This window comes from Phascolarctos cinereus, unplaced genomic scaffold (assembly GCF_003287225.1).
Source record: "Phascolarctos cinereus isolate Bilbo 61053 unplaced genomic scaffold, phaCin_HiC Scaffold_7;HRSCAF=346, whole genome shotgun sequence".
NCBI lineage: Eukaryota > Metazoa > Chordata > Mammalia > Diprotodontia > Phascolarctidae > Phascolarctos > Phascolarctos cinereus.
The window spans coordinates 179,970,917-179,991,649 of record NW_027556180.1 but is presented as its reverse complement, the minus strand read 5'-3'; the positions used below and the strand labels follow the sequence as shown (position 1 = coordinate 179,991,649).

The 20,733-nt window shown below is 37.2% G+C and overlaps 1 long non-coding RNA gene across 1 annotated transcript in view; it reads right to left on the bottom strand.

The window, feature by feature from the left end:
- Window positions 1-286: 286 nt before the first annotated feature.
- LOC110209405 (uncharacterized) overlaps window positions 287-20,733 on the bottom strand; it is an 89,909-nt gene continuing 69,462 nt past the window's right edge. Inside the window, exons 2-3 of the long non-coding RNA XR_002324802.2 lie at window positions 12,969-13,105; window positions 287-694 (exon numbers count right to left, since the gene is read on the bottom strand). This is a non-coding gene — a long non-coding RNA (uncharacterized LOC110209405). The remainder of the gene's footprint in view (window positions 695-12,968; window positions 13,106-20,733) is intronic.

Here is a 20,733-nt window from a genome sequence, read left to right as displayed (position 1 = left end):
TTTTGTTTTGTTTTGCTTTATTTTGCTGTCAACATTCAGTGGGATTCATGACCCTAGAAAAAGGGGAGATTAGTTGTCCTAGCAGAGTAAATCAGACTAGATCATATGATATTGCTGGATGACACAGTGGGTAGAGTGCTGACTATATAGTCAGGAAGAGCTGAGGTCCAATCCCTCCTCAGACACTTATGAACTGTGTGCCCCTAAGGATGTCACATAAACTCAATTAAACTTTGCCTGCAAAATTGGGATAACAGCTCCTACTTCACAGGTTTGATGTTAGGATTAAATCAGATAACACACATAAAAGACTTAATATCTGACTATTGTTATTGTTATTATTGTTATTTTTAATTATTATTATCAGAAGAATATTATTATCATCAGAAGTGAGAAAGAAATATGCAAGATGCACACAAGTTTTCACCCTCTCTCATTTTGGCTTTCCCTTGAATTCAGAAAAGCACCCTGCAACATTGGTTCTCTGTAGGTCTGAGTCTACAAGGGCAGTGGCCACTTCTTGATCTCTTTGCTCTTACCCATCCTCTTCCCACGTGGTCAGATCACATACTGTGGCAACATCATTTCTTCTTGGTTTCCTTTCCCCAACCCATTATTTTTTTCTTTTCCTTTTTCCTTTTTCTCCCTTCTTTTTGTCTTTGTCTTGGAATATTTGGTTAGGAGTTGCTAAACCCTGTGAAAAAGCGATTGATAATCATTCTATTCTATTTGCAGAAACATTTGTCTATTGATATCTTTAGCGTTATGTACGTTCTTTTAGTTAGTATTTAGTATTAGTATATTCTTTTTCATTAAAAATTTAACATTCTCAGAAAATATCAATAAACAAATAATCAAATTTAATGAGTAAATCTCCAAATGAAACATTTTGATTTTAAACACTTTGACATGTAAACATTTTGATTTTAAAATGATATTCACTTTAAGAAAACAATGAGGGACAGCTAAGTGGTACAGTGGATAGAGCACTGGCTCTGTAGTCAGGAGGACCTGAGTTCAAATCCAGCATCAGACACATAACACTTACTAGCTGTGTGACCCTGGGCAAGTCACTTAACCCCATTGCCTAGCCAAAAAAAAAAGAGCAACTGTTGTTTCTACTTTCTGAATCCCTCTGTTTACTTACAGAGGTCTATTAGCTTTAAAAACAAGGTTATAATGCTGCTTTTACTCTTCTGAGCTTTCTTTGAATCACTTTCTGTGGGTACTTTTATTATTTAATATTTCGCATTGTTTACAATATTACAATATCCTGAAGAATCAGAGTGGACAGATGGTCAGATTTGGAGTTAGAAAGACATGGGTTCAAATTCTGTCTATGACACTTTGTAGCTCTGACCCTACGAGCAAGTCACTTTACTCATTCACTAGTCTGAGTCAATAAATTATGAAATAATTTAATTTGTTTTGGTGGAATGAACTTCTAGGAGATCGCTACACTGATACAATTACATCTGGATCAAATATGTTGATATTTGTGTTCTTATAGAGTCTATGTGTGTATTTCAACACATGTATAGGTCATAATATATGTGTACACATGTGTTTATATATGTAGATATATTTACATATATGTATACACACTTATATAGAAGTCATCTGTATTAAGAGCTATGAACTATATCAGCAAGCAGGCTAAGAAGATCATAAACACTTTTTTTTGGAGGCAATCAGGGTTAAGTGGCTTGTCAAGGATCACATAGCTAGTGTCTGAGGTCAGATTTGAACTCAGATCCTTTTGACTCCAGGGTTGGTACTCTATCCACTGAGACACCTGGCTACCCCCTCACAAACCTTTGAAGGAGATAATCTATGTCATATATACACTTTGTTGCCAACTCTTGTGGTTTCTACCTTTACAACATCTCTTGTATGTACTCTTTTTGTCCATAGCTGTCACCTTGGGACAGGCACTCATTGACTTATGCCTTCTGGTTGATCTTTCCCTCAATTATCTCCTTACTCCAGTACATACTCCACTCAGCCGATAAAGTGATCGTTCTTAAGCGGGAGACATCCATTGAAAAATCACAGCTCAGATAAGTTGACTGACTTTTCCTAAACCGTATAGTTAATAAGTCACAGAGTTAAGATTTGAATGCAGATCCTCTAATTACAAATGTAGCATTCTTTCAGTTACATCACATTATTTCTTCTACCTTCATTTATTTATCATGGGCTTTTTTCCTATTTAATTTGTTTTTAATCATTATTCTATCAAATTTTATCATATCACCTGAGTGTTTATAAATGCATTATTTACTTGTTCCAGTCTTTTTCTAGGTCTCAAAATTAAAACCACAAATCTATAATGGCTATGGTCATTTCTTTTATATTTTTTAAAAATGATACTTGCCATCATTTTTTTTAAAGATGTGAGGTTGCAAGGGTGTAGATACCAATTTTATTAAAGAAAAATGTATTGAAGTTATAGAACACTTTTCCAGCAAGTTCCTTGACAATAGTAGTTTGATTTCTTTCTATCCCACTTCCCACAGTCTGTGCCTCTCTTTCTGGATTTATTTTTCCTCACCTTCTAACTTCCATATTAAGAAAAAACTAGTAGTTAGATCATTTTTATTGGATCATTACTCTTTTAAAAAAAGTGTATTTAGTATATTATTTTTCCCGTTATATGTAAAAATAATTGTTAACATTCATTTGATTTTTAAATTCTTTCCTTTCCTCTCTCACCATACCCACCCCCGATTGAAAAGGCAAGCAATTCAATGTAGCTTATACATCTGTAGTCATTCAAAACACTTCTAGTCATGTGAAAGACTAACTGTATTCCCTTCCATCCTATCTCCTCCCACATTTATTCTATCCTCTCTCTCTTTTCACCTTGTCCATCCTCAAAAGTATTTTGCTTCTGACCACCCCTTCCCCCAATCAGCCCTCCCTTCTATCATCTCCCTTTCTCTTATTCCCTTCCCCCCTGTTTTCCTTTAGGGTAAGATAGATTTCTATATCCAATTGAGTGTGCATGTTATTCCTTGTTTAAGCCAATTCTGATAAGAGTAAGATTCACTCCCTCCCTCTCACCTCCCCCCATTTGTCTCCAATGTAAAAGCTTTTTCTTGCCTCTTTTATGTGAGATAATTTACCCCATTCTACCTCTCCTTTTCTCTTTCTCCCAGTACATTCCTCTCTTACCCCTTAATTTTACTTTTTAGATTATCCCTTCATATTCAACTCATACCTGTGTCCTCTGTCTATATATACTCCTTCTAGCTAGCCTACTAATGAGAAAGGTCTTATGAGTTACAAATATCATCTTCCCATGTAGGAATGTAAACAGTTTAGCTTTAATAAGTCCCTTATGATTGTATTTTCCTGTTTACCTTTTCATGTTTCTCTTGAGTCTCATATTTCAAAGTCAAATTTTTTCTTCAGCTCTGGTCTTTTTTCAAGAATGTTTGAAATTCCTCTATCTTATTAAAGGTCCATTTTTTTTCCTCTGAAAGATTATACTGTTTTGCTAGGTAGGTGATTCTTCATTGTAATCCTAGCTCCTTTAACCTCCTGAATATCATATTCCAAGCCCTCTGATCCTTTAATGTAGAAGCTGCTAAATCTTGTGTTATCCTGATTGTGTTTCCACAGTACTTGAATTGTTTCTTTGTGACTGTTTGAAATATTTTCTCCTTGTCCTGGGAACTCTGGAATTTGGCTATAATATTCCTTGGAGTTTTCATTTTGGAAACTTTTTCAGGAGTTGATCAGTAGTTTCTTTCAATTTCTATTTTACTCTCTGGTTCTAGAATATCAGGGTAATTTTCCTTGATAATTTCTTGAAAGATGATGTCTAGGCTCCTTTATTTTTTATCATGGCTTTCAGGTAGTCCAATAAATTTTAAATGACCTCTCCTGGATCTATTTTCCAGGTCAGTTATTTTTCCAATTAGATATTTCACATTGTCTTTGATTTTTTCATTCTTTTGGTCTTGTTTTATGGTTTCTTGATTTCTAATAAAGTTGCTATCTTCCATTTGCTCCATTCTAATTTTTTAGGAATTATTTTCTTCTGCATGCTTTTGGACCTCCTTTTCCATTTGGACAATTCTGCTTTTTAAGGCATTCTTCTCCTCACTGCCTTTTTGCACCTCTTTTGCCATTTGGCCTAGTTTGTTTTTTAAGGTATTGTTTTCTTCAGTATTGTGTGTGTGTGTGTGTGTGTGTGTGTGTGTGTGTGTGTGTATGTGTGTGTATCTCCTTTACCAAGCTGCTGACTCATTTTTCATGATTTTCTTGCATCACTCTCATTTCTCTTCCTAACTCTACTTTTCTTACTTCATTTTTGAAATCATTTTTAAGCTCTTCCATGGTTTGAGACCAATTCATATTTTTCTTGGAGGCTTTGGATGTAGGAGTTTTGTCTTTGTTGTCTTCTTCTGAGTGTGTGTTTTGATCTTCCTTGTCACCAAAGCAAGTTTTTATAATCAGAGATTTTTCTACTGTTTGCTCATTTTCCCAGCCTATTAATTGATTTTTAACTGTTTGCTAAAGTTTGGATCTGTTTTAAGGGTAGAGGGCACACTGCCCCAAGCTTCAGGGCTTTTGTACAGCTGTTTCAAGAGATACTTCAAGGTATCTGTAAATTTTTAGTTCTTCCAAGGTGATATGATCTAAGGAAATGTGTTTACCACTCTCCTTTCCTGTATTCTGGTTTGTGAGTGACCACAAGCACTCTTTTCTGCCCTGGAACTGTGTGGTTGGTCCCCCTGCAGGGTGGCCACAAGCTCTGCTATGCTAGTGCCCCTCCTTGCCCTGGGACAGCCACCCAGGACTGGAGTCTGGATCAAAGGATGGGCAAAGCACCAGAATCCTGATTCAGTGCTAGCAAAAGGACTCTCTAATCTCTTTCTGACCACTTGCTTTACCTCCTTACTGTGTGTGGGCTGAGAGATTCAGGAGTAGCCATTACCCCTTGAACTTTTGATTCAGCTACTCCCATGGCCTGCTGGGGTTGCAGCTGTGCTGATGTGGCCTGTGCTAGACTGCACTCCTCTCACCTAGGTGCGACAGACCTTTTCTACTGATCTTCTAAGTTGTCTTTGGCTTCCATGGGCTGAAAAGTCTGGAAATAGCCACTGTTGCCAGTAATTCAGTTGCCCTGAGGCATACTCTAAGTTTGCTGGGGCCAAGTCTAAACTGGCATGGCCGACACTTCTCTCTCACCCTGGTGCAATAGACCCTTCCTGACAGCCTTCCAAGCTATCTTGGGCTGGAAATTTGTTTTACTCCATCTTTTTATGAGTGGTGCTGCTCTAGAACTAGTTTAGAGTCATTTTTTTAAAGGTATTTGGAGGGTTTTTGAGGAGAGCTCAGGTGAGTCCCTGCCTTTACTCCAACATCTTGGCTCCACCTCCCTTGAGCTTAGCTTTCTATCTACTATGTCATGCTTCTCTCTTATGATTGTATTGAAGGTAATTTCTCTTTGTATGCTATACACAGGTCAAAATAAAGATAATCCTCATTTATCCATAGCAATGGAGTTGAACTGGGGGGCAGATAATCCCCAATAGAAGATAGTTCTAAAATATATTCTATTTGGATTTAGGGTATATTGCTAAGTAATTTTTTTTTTGGCCATAGAATTAACTTCTTAATTATAGCTGGCTTACGTAAATAATGAATTTAGATTAAGTTTTCTGACCATATACTTACCACATGACAATGAGCTAGAGGCAAATTCAGTGACAAAGGGAAGTGAATCTTCCATTACTCAATCTAATGGATAAACCACATATGAATAATTGAGTTAATAGTGATCTGAAACTATCTTTGTTTTTGACTTTCAGACTTTCCAAGAGGGAAAGTACAATCTTTGACTTTAAGCTTTTATCTCCAAAGGACATAGTGTGCTATAGTATTATAGCATCTAAGAGTTGAAGGAGCCTTAAAAATATCCATATTAACTTGTGGTTACCATCCTGACATCATTCATTATAAATATTACTTTCCATATAATTATATAATTATGTGAAAATCAGCATGACATAGGAGGAGGAGGGGTAGGAGAGAGAGAGAGAGAGAGAGAGAGAGAGAGAGATTCAAGAAAACCTGTGTTCAAGTCTTGCCTCTGATGATACATACTGGCTGTGTAATCTAGGACAAGTAGCTCTCTAAAATCTAAATCATGTCATTCAAAGCATAGACTAGTAATATTCCTTAGTTATAGGTCCCTTCTTACCATCCACAGTATATATCTCCAGTCATCCTGATCTATATCTTGTCATTAGACCCACATGGCTTTGGAGGAGAAAAGCAAGGTTGATGACTTTCCACAGTCCTCCTCAAATCCAATTCATTTGCAAGTCATGGCATCATCTTCCTGATGCCATGGTCCTTTTCAAGAATGAAGGACAAACAACAACCAAACAACAACTATGAGATGTCCTACCTGCCTCACTAGGGGACCCAACTGGTCAGTTCCAGTTGGGCAACTCAGCTCTTCTCCTTTCTTCTCTTTTTCTCTCCTCTCCCCACACGGGGTATCATGTCATTCCCTGTGGGTGCTCTGCCCAAAGGGAAATATATTTTGATGGCTGAAACTTTGCAAAATATCTTGGGCTTTACTGGCTAGATTTCTTTCTTAAAGATCATGCCTTAAACCCTATTCACTCTGGCTCGCATTGATTGGCCAACAACAGGCCCCAGCCCAAGTATTTAGTGGTCATTGTTTGGGTCCTGATGGCTCAGAGTGAATGCAAATAGTAATTGTTTCTGTTTTGACAAGAAACGCTGAAGGTCTTGCCCTCACAGATTGATTTTTTTTTTTGTTAGATAAAAGGGGCTATTCCTTGCCTCATTTTTTTGGGGGGGTGAGGCAATTGGGGTTAAGTGACTTGCCCAGCATCACATAGCTAGGAAGTATTATGTGTCTGAGGACAAATTTGAACTCAAGTCCTCCTGACTCAAGGGCCAGTGCTCTATCCACTGTATCACCCAGCTGCCCCCTTGCCTTATTTCTTAACCAGCCTTAATCACTGCATAGGCATTGCCTAAGTCAAAGTGAGAACTCTGCAAAGAGCTTAGCTTCAAAAGGCCAAGCACTCACATTGCATCTAGGGCCATCTCTAGTAGTACTGATCTACATCTTGCCACTTGCCCCAGATGGCTCTGGAGGATAGAGTAAGGTTGGTGACTTTGCACAGCACTTCTTCAATTAAATTCAATTCACTTGCAGGTCAGATCATCCCCTCCCTAATGTTGCTGGTCCTCTTCAAGAAAGTACAAACCACAACAATGATCCATGTGTGTGTTAATATATTATGTATTTAAGACAGGGCTAGACATTTGGAGTGATGGCAATAAATATAAGCTATCAAAATGCAGAGGAAAATGTACTAGATTTAGAATAAAAGTATTTGGATTCAAAAATATCAGTTCTGCTAATAAGCCATATATGTTGGTTATTTTCCTCCTCAAGCTTCCGTGCCTTCATCTGTAAAAAGAAAATTATATTTGATGACTTCTGTGTTTTCTTCTAGTTGTAAATCTATGTTTGTATGATCCAGACTTTTTTTTTCTTTAAGAAATTTACCATTTAAATATGGAGATAAAGCATACACCCGAGCTAATTAGAGAACAATTCTTGGCTGTACAGTGATTGGTATAGATGTTAAGGATTCTATGAATTAAAAGAAGGAAGAAAGAACTATTAGTTGAAGTGTTTGACTTAGAAGAAAAGGTGAAACTACTGGACCAAGATAGTTGAAGAGTATGAGAGCAGAAATGAATGAGTATAAGTAATGTCTTAAAGGCAAGACTTTGACAGGGGAATGCTCAGGGGCAAGAATAGATCTGGTATATTGGGGTGGGGGTTTACCTTTTTAGAGAGAACATTAAATTGTTTACATCCCTACAAGAGGAGATGATACTTCTAACTCTTAGGAACTGTATCTCTATTAGGACAGTTAGACTATAATTGACACATCCATATTCTCTATCTATGTCAGCTCCTTCTGACTACCGTAATAATAATGAAATTGGTACAAATTACATATATTATCTTCACATATGGGAATGTAAATAATTTAATTTTGTTGAGACCTTTATTATTACTCTTTCTTGTCTACCATTTTATGTTTCTTGAGTCATATTTGGAAGTCAAATTTTCTATTTAGGTTTGGTCTTTTTATCAGGAATGGATGAAAATCTTCTATTTCATTAAACATCCATTTTTCCCACTGAAGGATTATATTCAGTTTTGTTGGGTAAGTTATTCTTGGATTGTAATCCTAGCCCTTTTGCTTTCTGGAATACCATATTCTAAGTCCTCTACTCCTTTAATATGGGAGCTGCTAAATATTGTGTGATCTTGATTTTGGTGCCATAATATTTTAATTGTTTCTTTCTGGCTACTTGAAGTATTTTCTCTTTGACTTTGGAGCTCTGGAATTTTGGAGTTTTCATTTTGGAGTCTCTTTCAGGTGGTAATCACTGGATTCTTTCAATTTTTGTTTTACCATCTGGTTCTAGGATACCAGGGCAGTTTTCCTTTTTTTTTTCTTTTTTTTTCCAGGCAATTGGGGGTTAAGTGACTTCCCAGGGTCACACAGCTAGTAAGTGTCAAATGTCTGGTCTGAGGCCAGATTTGAACTCAGGTCCTCCTGACTTCAGGAGCAGTTCTCTAACCACTGTGCCACCTAGCTGCCTCCACGGCAGTTTTACCTGATAAAATTTCTTGAAATATGATGTCTAGGGTCTTTTTTGATCATGAGTTTCAGATAGTCCAATAATTTTTAAAATTATCTCTCCTGGATCTGTTTTCCAGGTCAGTTGTTTTTCCAATGAAATATTTTTATTTTCTTCTATTTTTTTCATTCCTTTGATTTTGTTTTATTGTTTCTTGCTGTCTCATGGAATAATTAGCTTCCCCTTGCCCAATTCTAATTTTGAAAGAATTATTTTCTTCACTGAGATTTTGTATCTTTTATTTTTCATTTAGCCAATTCTGTTTTTTAAGGATTCTTTTGTGAACCTTTAAAATCTCTTTTTTCCATTTAGCTATTTCTTTTTTGAAAAATTAAAAAAAGTAATTTAATTTATTTTGTTCTGAACTTAAGAAATGAAACAAGAGAAAAAAAGGTGATTTAAACTGCAAATCTATTATGTATAATTTACTATTCCTTTTAAATATATGTTATCATATAACTTTCTCTTTTTTTTCTTTTTCTCCTTTTTGCTTCTTTCCCCCACACCTTAGATATGGCTGCCATTAAACACAAATATGAATGGAAAAGTGTGTGTGTGTGTGTGTGTGTGTGTGTGTGTGTGTGTGTGTAAAACCATTCTATACATACTTCTATTGATCAGTTCTATCTCTGAATGCAGATAGCAGCATCCTTAATATATCTTTGTTGTTAGTTTGGGTATTTATAATAGTCAAGTCTTAGTCACTCAAAGTTGTTCTTAAAACAATATTGTTTTTAATATATACAAAGTTCTCTTGGTTCTGCTTATTTGCTCTTTATTATTTTGTGTAAGCCTATAGATAATTCTTTTTAAGGAGTTCTTCTCTTCAGTGAATTTTTTTTATGAATCTTTTGCCATGTGGCCAATTATGTTTTTTAAGGTGTTATTTTTTTCAGTAGTTTTTGTGACACTTTTACCAAGCTGTTGACTCCATTTTCATAATTTTATTGCATCATTCCCATTTCTTTTCTCATTTTTTCTCAATCTTTCTTATTTGATTTTTAAAATCCTTTTTGAGTTCTTCCAGGATTTCTTGTTAGGCTTGTGTCCAATTCACATTTTTCTTAGAGTCTTTTCTTGTAGGAGTTTTGACACATTGTCTTTTTCTGACTTTGTGTCTTGATCTTCCCTGTCACCATAGTAAATTTTTATGGTCAAGTCCTTCCTTCCTTCCTTCCTTCCTTCCTTCCTTCCTTCCTTCCTTCCTTCCTTCCTTCCTTCCTTCCTTCCTTCCTTCCAGGGGAGCACTATCACCAGCTTTACCCTTTCATGCTGCTATTTTCCTAGCTAATTCAAGAGGTTGGGGGGGGGGAGGTCTGTAGATTTTCATTGCTTCCAAGGTGCTATGATCTAGGGAGAGGTGTGTCACTGCTCCCTTGATCTGTGGTCTAGTATTTATCCAAGAAGGTCCCTTGTTCCCCTGAAATGCAAGTGCAGGCAGTGCTCTTGGCCCTTCAACTATGACCAGTTCTCCTGCTCTCCTGCAGATGCTAGTGCTAGTGATCCTTTATGCCTTGGATTGAGACCAGAGCTTCCACTCCCTTTTGAATGATCAGAAGCACTTTTTGTACCCTGGAACTCCTGGAATACCTGGGCTCCTACTCTCCTGTAGCTGAAAGTGCTGTCACTCCTTTTTTTTTTTTTTTAGCAAAGGAATGAGAGGTTTTCCAGACATGGGAGACAGCCAGATAGAACACTTGGAGCCAAGAGAAGTATCTTGTTCATAGACCAGCCAAGAGGCCAGTGTCACTAGATTGGAGAGTATCTGTTGAAAAGTAAGGTATAAGAAGACTGGAAAGATAGGAGGGAACTAGGTTCTGAAGGGCTTAGAATGAATGGTGGTAGTACTGATAAAAAAAATAGAAATCAGTCAAAAGATATGGAAGATTTGGGAGAAAGCATGATATAGTTAACTTTGGACATATATGTATTTGAAATACAGAAAAGATAACCACATGGACATATCCTGGAGGCAGTATTGTCAAGATCAGAGGGATGAAGCAATAGCCCTGGGGGAGGAGGGTGGGGTAGGAAGGCAACAACTACTGTCAGATTTCTTAGTGAAAGACCCAACCTCTCTGCCCAACTTAGTATGAAAAAGGCAACATGTGAAGGTAAGGAACCTCCTTGCTAGGTCCTTTTTGACTAGCAATATGGGTTGACAGAGGAACAGAACCAAGATGGAGGAGTAGAGGCAAGAACTCACATGAACTCTCCCAAATTACCCTCCAAAATTTTTAAAAATAACAACTCAAATAGAATTCTAGAGCAGAAGAGCCAAAAAAAGTTTAGGTGAAGCAATTTTCTAGCCCAAACCAACTTAGGAGGTCAGCAGGAAAGGTCTGTCCCAGGGTGATTTTGAATCTAGTGTGAGCCCCACTATAGCAATTCCAGCAGAAGTCCTTGGAGGCAATTAAAGCAGCAGCTTTGGGAGCTCTCTGCCCAGGTGGTGAGTGGGTCAGACCACTGATCCAAATTGTTAAGGACTTTAAAGGAAAAGAAAAATAAAACCATTGCATTGTAACTTAGATGCAAGAGCTGCTGAAGATTTTTGAGCAGGTGAATGACATGATCAGATCAGTGCTTTAGGAATCACAATATAGAACATATTTGAGGGGGTGGATTGGATAGTGGAGAGTCCAGATGCATGAAACATAATAAAAAGGTGTTTTCAATAATCTAGATATGAGGTGATAAGAGCTTGAAGCAAGGTGGGAGTCATATGTGTGGAGGCAGTGAGATAGACTTGAAAAAATGCTGTGGGAGTAGAGCATAATAATTGACAGCTTTCTAGTTTTGACATACAAGAGTTGGAGGGTAAAGAACTGAGGATGTCTCTAAGGTTACAAAACTCTGATTGCTTGAAGAATGATTTATTGACATAAATAGAGAAGTATGGCAAGGGATAGCTTTAAGGGAAGGTGAAGAAATGAGTTATTTTTTAGATATGTTGAATTTAGGGATATTTCTGAGAAATTCGGTTCGATATCTTTAGACTGTAAGTTCTCTGTAGTCAGGGACTTACAAGTCATTGAAATTGTTTAGTTTTCTTAATCTAGGACAGTGCTCTCATACAGTAGAAGCATAATAATTATTTGTTGAATTTGAATTGCAATGTGATAATGAAATCTACGGCTGGCTTTAGAATAGTTTTACCTAGTAGTGACTGTCATTTATATAGTAACTTCATATTTAGCAATGTGCTTTCACGTATTTTATTTCATTTCATTTATTTATTTAGTTAGTTATGCAAGTGAGGTTAAATGACTTGCCCAGAGTCACACAGCTTGTAAGTGCTATGTGTCTGAGGTCACATTTGAACTCAGGTCCTCCTGACTCCAGGGCCAGTGCTCTATCCACTGCGCCACCTAGCTGCCCCTATACATTTTATTTATCTTATCCTTACAACAGCTCTGTGAGGAAGAGTAGAGTTTACATATGAGGAAATTGATGTTAGAAAGGTTAAGTGATTTGTCTTTTATCCTGCAACTAGTCAGAGGCTAGATTCAAACTTGGGTCTCTGCTGACTCCAAATATAGCTCTTTTCTCATTATGCCCCAATACTTTTTTATCTAATGTTATTGAAAATGGCATGTATTTTATTTTCTCCATTTTATTAAAAAAAAAATAGCACAAGTGACTCCTCCCTGTCTAGGGCTGTAAGCACACTAGAGAAAAGTGGCAGTATTGTCCCAGTAGAGGATAATAAAGCTTGAAATTGTTCTCTTTCACTCACTGACCCGAAGCCCACCAATTACTTATAAAGCAGTTCAGAAATCACCAAGCAGCCGTCAAAGAATTAGATGTCATTGCTTCTAGAGGCATCTACAACAGCTGCATCCTTAGTCCTGACTCAAACCTTCTTCTTATGTGAATCAGGGGAAAGAGAAGAGGTAGAGAGGTCTTCTGGTATTCCTGCCATGACTGGTTGCCAGAGCCGTCAGTCAGCATCAATTCAGACAGAGGTGGTAGAACAACCAATTAAAACAGTGAACAGCTGGCCTGATAGAGTCTATTAGCATCAGGCCAGCCAATGACATTGGTGGAAAGACAGAGTAGTGGTCTCTTCCTCTTATGTTTTTATATGTGACATAACTATTTTTGGAGTCCCTATCAGTACAAAATTCCCACCTGGGGCCCTGTATCTATCTCAAAGAGACACAGTGAGAATACAAATAAATGTATGAGTTCCTAGGGGGGAAAATAAAGGTAATACATCAATTTTAGGTTTAAAACATACCTACCTGAGGTCTCCGTCTGATCTTTACCTCTAGGGACAATGCCTTCATTTCCATAACCCATAGATTCATCTGCATATACATTCATTGCTAGCTGTCCCTCAGAAAGGATTTTAAAATGATTAAGTAGCCCACAGGAAAGCCTGAGAAAATAAAACATGCAAACTGTTGTCATTTGTGATTCCTTCCTATGAAGTCCATGAAGACACTCTGCTTTTTCAGGAATACCATATGACCCCACCTGTTCCAAAGCATGTCTCCAATGAGCTTCCATAGCATCTTCTAATATATGTGTACAGACATACACACACACACACACACACACACACACACACACACACACACACACACCTACTAAGATGAAATACTTGCTGTCCTCAAGGAGTTGATGTTCAGTTGTAGAAGACAGTCATAAAATGCTAGATTTGTAGGAGACTTACAGATTCTGTAGTCTCACCCCCTCCCCATTTTTTAGATGAGAAAACTGATTCCCAGAGGGAAAAATGCTTCAGATAACTTAGAAGAGACAAGATACCCTAGGTCTCCTGTTTTCCATTCCAGTCTTCTTTCCACATAATGCTATTTCCCCACTATGTCAGCTTTCTCCTTTGGGGAATTATTACTGAAATTCTTATAGGGTCTGTGCTTCCTTAAGTGATTTAGGTAGTAATTCCTTCATGCCTTCTTTTCTTGTGTAGTTCTATACATTTCTTCATAAATCCTAAAGCAAGGAGCTAACCATTGTGCTGGGATCTTTCTTTTAGTCTTCTAGTATTTCAGGAGTACACATATATTTATCATTTCCTCTTCAATAACCAGTCTACCTTTTTTCCCCCTCCTGTTGTAATAGTCTCAGTAATGTTGCTTATATGATATAAAAGTAATGATAATAACAATAAAACAATTTGCCATTTTATTATTGTACTTTGAGTTTTTCAAATTTCTCTTAGATATATTTAGCAAAAATAAAAAAGTAAAATAACAAAAGAAAAGATCCAAGGACATTGCCAGAATGTCGCTATTAATATACAAATACTACGTGATATTGAAATTGTTTTTTCACTTATTGCCTCCAACCCCACCAATTACTTATAAAACAGTTCAGAAATCACCAAGCAGCAGTCAGAGAATTAGATGTCATTATTTCCAGAGCAGCTGCATCCTTAGTCCTGACTCAAACCTTCTTCTATGTGAATCTGATATTTACCTCTAGGAACAATGCCCTCGTTCCCACAATCCATTGCTACATATGCATATACAGTTATCCCTTCTATATCACAAGGGTTAGGAGTATGACACCCTTGAAATCTAGAAAATCTATGTAAAATTTTTTCGGCTGACCCTTCATACTAGAGAAATCTGAATTCTTTTTCTTTTATGGGTTGTTTACAGTACCCTGTTGTAAAATTTGGATTAAGTATTTGGTCATAGGCTCTGTGTCATCTACTGGCTTTCACGTGACATCTGTGGCTTCTGCAAAACTCCTCAAAAATTCCCATTTAATTTCTTATGTTGTCCCTTGCTATATTGAACCTGTAATGGATAAAGTCAAATGTAGAAAGGGTAACTTTATATTCATTTATAGTTAGCTACCTCTCAGGATTTTGCAATGATAAACAAGTAACTTGGGAGTAGTGGGCCTCTATCAATGTACTATGAATATATAATCTGTTCATTCATTTTACAAATACTTAGTGAGCAAAAGGCACTGTGTGATATTCTATAGACAATTCAGTATATGTAAGAAATGGATTCCTTCAAGCAGCTTGGCTTCTAATAGGGAGTTGATGATGTTGAGGAGGTTTGGCAGCCTGAATCTGATGATCTTTTGAAACCCACTTACTGTAAAATCTATTATTGGTCAGCTCCAGTTTTGTGTAGTAAGCTTTACTTACATGTTATAAGGATTTTGGGAAACAGCTGAGAGGCAGAATTGAAGAGGATGGATGGAATCTTAGAATAGCTAAAAAGAAGAGGCTAAAAGCTAGGAGGAAATCAGAAAGGAAATTAAGGGAAAGATGGAGAAACTGAGGGACTTTTTTGAGAGTGGATAGAGGGCTGCTGGATGGGTGTGGACAAGATAAGGCAATTGCACACTTGTGGTGGGTGACAAAAGAAAAGAGACTAGCACAGCTTTACTTTCTTTATCTCCATCTCCCTTGTGTATGTACTATTAACTTTGCACCTAGGAGTAGAAGTAATTTGCCTTCACAGTTCATACTCCTGTCAAAAATCTGCAGAAGTAGTTCAGTTTTACAAAGATTATTTCAACTGTGCTGAAGTTTTACATATTTATGAGGCCAGCATTAGCTGCTTGCCATTTGACATAAACATTTTGACTTTCCCCATTAGAAGATAGGTCCTTGCAAAAGCCTTAGAAATTGATATTTTAGCTTATTTCATTTGTTAAAACATGTAGATGAAACAGAAAGAGAAGCCACATTTCAAATGCTGATAGGCAATGAGGACACATGCTCATATTCTTTAGGAAATAAAGAGCAAACTGGTGTTAAAATGAAAAAAGGGGAAGAAGCGAAGTGTTTATTAAATACCTGCTACACAAGAGGCTCCATGTTAAGCTCAATATAAATATCTTCTTTGATTCTCACAATAAACAACACTGAGAGGTACATGGTATTATTATTTCCATTTTATAGTTCAGGAAACTGAGGTAGACAGAGGTCAGGTGACTTGCTGAGGTTCATTCACACAACAAAGCATCTTTGATCAGATTTGAATTCAGCTCTTCCTGATGCCAGATCTAAAGCTCTATTCAATGTCCACCTAACCACAAAGAGGTTCAGCACTTTGCCTCCCCGATCCCTGGATTTTAGGTCCTGAAGAGAGGGAAGAATTCTTTGGAATAGAAAAACCACCAAAAAACAGTTGAGGACACACACACACACACACACACACACACACACACACACACACACAAACACACACATACATTCACTCACGCATACACCACACACAAGGTAGTAGCCGACAGTAGTCTGTGATTTGCCAATGTATGTGTTTAATACATCTCTTAGGCTGGCTGTGTCTTAATAATTTGTCTCCATGATTTTCAATGCCAGGAAAATATTATCCTATTCTATCCAGCTGGATCCAGCTGGTGGATCTCTCTGATTTACTGGAGGAGGCTGTTTTTCAGACATCAGACTTAAGAGTCTATCAAAAAATCCATAATTGTAATTTTTCTAGCCCAAGGCCACCTTGGCCACCTTCAGAAGAAGACTTCAATGGCTAGAAAAAGGAGGAAAGAAGTCAAATGAAACCATCCAACAACATTTAAGAGCCCTTTTAATGCTAGGAAGCATTAAAACCTAAGAAGAAATTAATTTTTTAAAAGGAAAATGAATTTTTATGTCAAGTTGAAGCCATGGTATCTCATTCCAACAGTTTCTCAGAGAAAGCACACAGAATCAAAGGTTGGAAGAAATGTAGGGAAGGCAGCATGCTACAGTTGAAAGAACACTGGCTCTGAAGTTAGAAGACCTTAGATAAACATCACCTGTGATTATCATTATTCATGTGACCTTGGGTAGGTCATTTAATAGTCTGGGGAATCAAATTCCTCATGAATAAAATGAGGTGGTTGGATTACCTGGCCTCCAAGTTTCTTTCTAACCCTAGATCTATAATCCTAAGATCCAACTGATGGACACCATGGAAATTTCAGAATGTATGAAAAAAAAATTAGATAAACTCCCTTGTTTATCCTTGAGCATACATTTTCTTTAAAGAGATCTGACTTCCAGAAGGGAACCTATAGGAAGTAGAGAATGTTAAAAAGATGAAATGAAGTGCTACAATGGCTCTCTCTCTATCTCCTTGAAGGTTCCAGGGTATTTTCTTTGTCTGCTCATATTTTAATGTTAAGAAACTCAATTTGCAATGTGAACTTGATACTGCAATTGGGTTACTTCTAAATTAAACTTAAATACATAATTTCTCCTATCACCATAACAAGCTTACTTCTTGAATTTAAAAAAATGGAGAAAGCAAAAAGGAGAATTTGAAAGAGAATCATAGAATCTCTGCATTTAAAGGGATCTTAAAGGCCATCTAGATGACCAGATGTAACCTGATCAGAGCAAAATAAAGAAGGATTATTTCTGATCTAGTCCTCAACACCATGTATCTAGAAGTACTGTGTATGATAGCATTGGTGCTTTTAACTTCCAAATCATGCTAACTCATATGAGCCTGAGGATCATATTGAAGTAGAATCCTTTAAAACACCAAGATCTTTTTTATTTTTAAGATATATTACTCTCCAACCATACATTTCATCCTAAAAATGGGAAGTTGAATTTTCAGCCCATATAAGACTTCATACTTTGACCTCCTTAACCTTAAAATTCACCTTATTGTTTTACCCCAATGTTTTAATCTGTTGAGTTTTCTTTTGGGATCTTATTATTCAACATGTTAACTATCTTTCTTAGACTCCTGTCATTTGCAAATCTGATAAACATTCCATCTATTTCTTTAATTTAATCACTAATAATAAAAAAATAAGTAGCATAAGGTCAGGGACAAATTGCTGGGGCACTCCCCGAAAAACTGCCTTTCAAGCTGGTATTGAATTATTGATGAAACTCTTTGCATCTGGCCATTCAACCAGTTCCAAATTAATGTGACTCTACTATTGCGTAGTCTATCTCTCCACCTTTCCATGAAAATAGCATGACAGACTCTGTCAAAAATTTTAATTAAATATAGGCAAACTATACCTACAGAATTACTCAGATCAAGCAACCCAATAGCCTCATTAAAATGAAATGAAAATGAAGGTGATAAAGAAATGATGTGGTTCTTTTTTTTATAATCCTCAGTTATGGTGATGGTGGTATGTGTGTGTATGTGTGTGTGTGTGTGCGCGCGCGCATGCACACGCACATGTGTATGTGTGTTTTCTGTAATTATGTAATGTATTTTATGACATCGTTCTTATGGATAACCCTAATTCTAATAAATTGGTCCCTAGAGAAGATCTCATTTATATGACTCAGAAATCTAATAACAAAAAGACAGTTGAATCCACAGCTGGGCCAAGTAAATGGATTCAGTGGTTAGGCTGCATTCATCATCTTTGCCAATGAACTGAGAACCATGGGAAGTCTGCTCCATGGGATGAAGGAAAAATGGAACACATGGTTGGAATCACCTTGGGAATTCCAGGCTATGGAGAGGATCTCCTGGAGGTCTAGGCTTGTGGTCCTGAGTCCTAGGACTTTCAGATAAAACAGATGTCAGGTTGAGGAAGAAGGAATTGGAAGCAATCTAACCATGAAGGGAAGAGCTAGCTGTTACTATAAGGCTTGGTGATTTCTTCTGCTAGGAAGCGCAAGTCAAGGACAAGAAAAACGTAGAGCATGAAGATCCTTAAGAGTATGAAGGATGTTACTTCAAGATATGATAAAAGTTCTAAACTTTAAGGGTAAAATCTTGCTCCCTCTTCTTCCTTTTCTCCTTTTCTTCATCTCATATCACTTACTCATATCATATTCATCTCATATCACTCATATCATACCTCCACTATTTCCTCCTTCATATCTTTCTTCTATGAAGAGGTTGACCTTCTCATTGCCAAGGCAAACCCATCTCTTTCTCCCATTCCATTCCCTCTTCTCCAGCAGATTACCCCACTATCATTCCCAAGCTCTCACTAATATCCAGTCTCTGTCTACCGGCTGCTTCTCTATGGCCTACAAACATTTCCATATCTTCCTCAACCTTAAAAAAAATTTGATAATTTTTCATCTCTATACATTTATGAAACTACTCTCTCCTGGTTCTCTTCCTACTTGTGTGAATATGTTTTTCTCAGTCTTCTTTGCTATATTTTCATCCAGGTCATGACTATTAACCTTAGGTGTCCTTTAAGTCTCTGTCTTCTCTGTACTACTTTACTTGGTGATCTTATCAACCACCTTGGATTCAATTATCATTTCTCTATGTAAAATATTCTTATATCTATTTATCCAGCTAAACTTCCTCTTAACCTCCAGTCTCACATCTCCAACTTCCTTTGGACATCTTGGTATAGAAGTCCCACATCTTGAGCTGAACATATCAAAAATAGTTCTATTCTACCCACCTACCCAAATTTTCCCTCTTCCTAATTTCCCTGTTGCTGTTAAGGACACCATTATCCTCCTAGTCCACTAGTCTTACAACTAATGTCATTGACTCCTCACTCTTACCCCACATATCCAATCTATTGGTAGGTCTAAGCATTTCTACCTTCACAGCATCTCTTTTACTATAAGATATCTTCTCTTCTCTTATCTGATATGACTCCCAACACATCACAAGTCCTCATTACCTCATGCTTGGGCTATTGTAATAGCCTACTGGGTACCCTCCTTGCCTCAAGACTCCTCTCTAGTCCATCTACCACTCAGTTTTCAAAGTGACCTTCCTAAAGCACAAGTATGAACATTTCATCCCATATTCAATAAACTCCCCTGGGTCTCTGTTGCCTTCTGGATCAAATATAAAATACTATTTAGCTTTTAAAGCCCTTCATAATTTGGTCCTGTCCTACCTTTCAAGGTTTGTTACACTTTACTCCCCTCTATATATTCTATGATCCAGTATCAATAATGGTTTCCTTACTGTTCTTCAAACAAGATATTTTGTTTCTAGACTCAGCGCATTTTCATTGGTGTATGCTATGCTAGGGATGCCCTGCCCCCCGCCATCACTCCATTAGCTTCCTTGAAATCTCAGCTAAAATTGTATCTTCTACAAGAAAGTTAGAATCCATAGTTCTTAATATTAGTATTTTCTCTCCAAGACATGTAACTGGTAGACATCCAATGAACTTTTGGGATTCTTCTGCTGGGGTTACAGTTCAGTTTTATTCTCCCATGCTTGGACACTCTCTATTTTAGAAGAGCAAACTTTCACTTAAAGGCATTAGCATGTAGGTATGAGAGGAGTTAATACTTTCTTTTGCTTTTGACTCTGGCAGTCACATATTGTGTTGAATTCCATCTTCCTCATTACAGATATCTTCCTGAGAGTATATACTCGTTACACATACACACACACATTTATATATACACATATATGCTATAGAATCATAAAATCATAGAGCTAGAGCTGAACCTTAGAGGCCATGTCTTTGTATCTATGTTAAATAAATAAATTGAATTGTCAGGGAATAATTATTAATACACAAAGACCACTCTGTTCTGGTCTCTTTTCTGAGACAATGTCTCTTAGAGCAAGATAGGAGTGCAATGGCTAATGGGAAACATGGTTGCCAGTAAGGGACTCATTGCCCACCAAGTCAGGAAACATCAGTTTTCTTATTCTTTTTTGTAGGAAAAAGGTAAAAAGAAGTAGGGTCTTCTGGTCCCCTTTTTTTTAGTAATTCCAATTGATCCTTAATGAGGCAATACTTTAGTTGGGCCCAAAATGTTAGAATTTAAGTACCTTAATGGAGACAAGATGGACCTTATATATAGAAAGACTGTGGGAGGGATCTAGGACTGACCAAGTAGTTTGGGGTGAATGGAGGAGGAGTCTAAGGAAGATCTGGATGGGAGTGGCCAGTTAGCTGGGGTGAACAGAATGCCTGGGACCTGGACCATGTAGCCAAAGGAGGATGGAGTCTAGATAGGATTAAGGGTGGGAAGTGGCCAGGGCCATCTGGAGGTATATTGGGCTTAGTTGATAATGAAAGGCCAATTGCTAGGATTATAGTCTTAGGTGAATGCCAGAGATTTGGCCATGTGGGAAAGTCCAGGAT